The sequence below is a fragment of the Salvelinus sp. IW2-2015 genome, linkage group LG17, assembly GCF_002910315.2.
Source record: "Salvelinus sp. IW2-2015 linkage group LG17, ASM291031v2, whole genome shotgun sequence".
Lineage (NCBI taxonomy): Eukaryota > Metazoa > Chordata > Actinopteri > Salmoniformes > Salmonidae > Salvelinus > Salvelinus sp. IW2-2015.
Genome location: NC_036857.1, coordinates 25420261 through 25422896, shown reverse-complemented (window position 1 = coordinate 25422896; position 2636 = coordinate 25420261). Strand labels below are relative to the sequence as shown.

The window sequence follows — 2636 nt, the reverse complement described above, 5'->3', positions numbered from 1 at the left end:
GAAGCATAGGAACTGAGAAGTGGTCTGTGGTCACCACCTGCAGAACCACTCCTTTATTGGGGGTGTCTTGCTAATTGCCTATAATTTCCACCTGTTGTCTATTCCATTTGCACAACAGCATGTGAAATTTATTGTCAATCAGTGTTGCTTCCTAAGTGGACAGTTTGATTTCACAGAAGTGTGATTGACTTGGAGTTACATTGTGTTGTTTAAGTGTTCCCTTTATTTTTTTGAGCAGTGTATTTGTCAGCCTAAAAACCCATACTTACAGAGACTTGACTGCCACCTAGCTATTATTAGCTAACCCTGGAGTTTTCTCTTTTGGGCTAGCCAAAATCAACTTGGGTTGATGAGTGATTTTCTGGAGGTGAGTGACCATTTCAAATGCTAATGATAACGTTGTCGCCAAAATACAAAAAAAAAAAAGTGGTATCATGCAATTACACAAAATCGATCTACTAAACAGGTTTGTTGACATTACTCTAGCTACCTAATTAGTTAGCTACTGTAGTTAACGTTACCTAACATAGCTATGCTAACTAACGTTAGTTAAGGCCGGGCTCTGTAATTTAGCCCTGCACAGACGTAGCTAGCTAGCAAGTTGTAAACACATATTTCTCATCAAGCTACTTTTATATTTTTTTAAACTATTGATTTCATTCCAAGATTAGCTAAATAAAGCCACATCTAATTGCTAGTTTGGGCTCACCCTCCACTTCCTTACATAGTAATCGTTAAAAAAAATAAAAATGTATGTTCTACTTCTTCTTCGATGAGGTTTAACGGCGGTTGGCATCCAATAAATGTTGCATGACTGCCACCTACTATACTGGAGTACAACTCCCTTATACAATGCTTAATTTATATATATATACAACAAATACCTTACCATCTAACACTACACTCACAAGAAAAATTCTAAATAATAATAAATACCATACTCCACTATTTAAATCTATTTAGTCCTACCTCAGGCCAACAACCTGAAAGGATGGGACCACCACGTAACACACCCTGTGACTCTTCTGATGTCAAGTCTCGCACACCCAAATACCTCTCTGCAGCTGCCACCATAACCTCTATTTTCTGTGACTTACGTTCCATCTCTGCATTACAGTTAATAACCATTGCTATAAATGCCAAAAATCCAATCTTACTGAAACATATATCACTTGTTGGTTTATGCCTCTACTGGTACAGATCTACTACTCACACCACTCCTCTCAGGATCCCTCCCCCTTGACCCATCTTCCTCTACTTTCTTCACTGCCTCTGCACTACTCTAACCCTGGAAACCTCAACCTGCCTCGATCGCACGGGACATGCTGATCCTTGATCCTTGACATCTGATCCTTGGGGTTTCGTCCTTTTTCAATTCAAAATAAAAGTCAGTTCAATGTGGCCATTTGACCAGAAGGGAGCAGTGTTCAATCATTTATCAATTGAAAAGCACAGCACAGATTCGTTTTTATCTATATTTATGGGCCCTGTGATAAGAAATTAGATTATATCACGTTTAGATTGGTTATCAAGGTTAGAATGGTCAATAAGAACCATTGATTTCATGACAAATAATATTGTGTAGCCTAAAGGACACATGTCTTCAAAATGTATTGCCTTTCTAGTGGTTTATTGAATTAAGGAAACACATGAACATAAACACTGAAAACAACTTTTATTCTTGGTAATCTTAACTCAATTCTCTAGTCCAGGTATTCCCAAACTGGGTACACGCGATGCCGTCGGCGCCAAATAAACATGTGATTCACAAAAAAAGCTGTATTTTTTAAATTTTTTAATCTTCACATTTTCAAACAGTACATGTATATTTTCTAACGGGGCTATACATTTGGGTGAGTTTTTTTCTCGTCTGCCAAAAATAATATGAAAGCATCTAACGTTAGTGTTTTGCGAAATAACACAATGTAAAATAGAGGTAGCCTAGTCAAATAATTAACATCCAATCACATTAACCGTTACTTACTCTCTCGCGGGAAACTTTCACTCTTGCGCAGACATTTACAAATGAAACATGACCATTTGAAAAATAAGCCACGGGAGTTTTTTGAGCGAGAATAAAGACGACTTTCGAGTAGTAACACATGTATAAAAGCAACAGATACCATTAATAAGAAGAATCTAGAAGCGTCTTATGTGGTGAGCTACCGAGTGGCTAGGACAGGCAAGGCCCATACTATTGCTGGGGGAAAAGGCCCAAAAAAAAACTATACAGACAATTCCTTCATCAAACAACACTGTTTCACGACGCATCAGTGACATGGTAGGAGATGTTTTGAAAGAATTAAATGATATGCGTTACAGCTGGATGAGTCAACAGAAGTCTTGTGCCTGGCACAGCTCCTGGTATATGTCCGTTACGTTTATGGGGGGTCAATTAAGGAAGACATCCTCTTCTGCAAATCACTGGAAACCAGGACAACATGAGAGGATTTAAAAAAAGTACTGGACAGCTTTGTGACATAAAATTGACTTTGGTGGTCAAGATGAATTGGTATCTGTACTGAAGGCGCAAAAGCCATGACAGGGAGACATAGTGGAGTGGTAACGCACATGCAAGCAGTTGCTCCTGACTACACTTGCTCCTGACTTCTGCATTATGCAATGATATGGGCAGC

At 38.6% G+C, this 2636-nt stretch overlaps 1 protein-coding gene across 3 annotated transcripts in view; it reads right to left on the bottom strand.

Moving 5' to 3' along the window:
* mul1 (mitochondrial E3 ubiquitin protein ligase 1) overlaps nucleotides 1-803 on the bottom strand; it is a 6035-nt gene extending 5232 nt beyond the window's left edge. The window contains exon 1 of one of the 3 annotated variants that reach the window (XM_024005027.2): nucleotides 710-803. The gene's annotated coding sequence lies outside the window, so the exon portion shown is untranslated. The other 2 variants (XM_024005029.2, XM_024005028.2) reach the window with 2 other exon arrangements.
* Nucleotides 804-2636: the final 1833 nt, after the last annotated feature.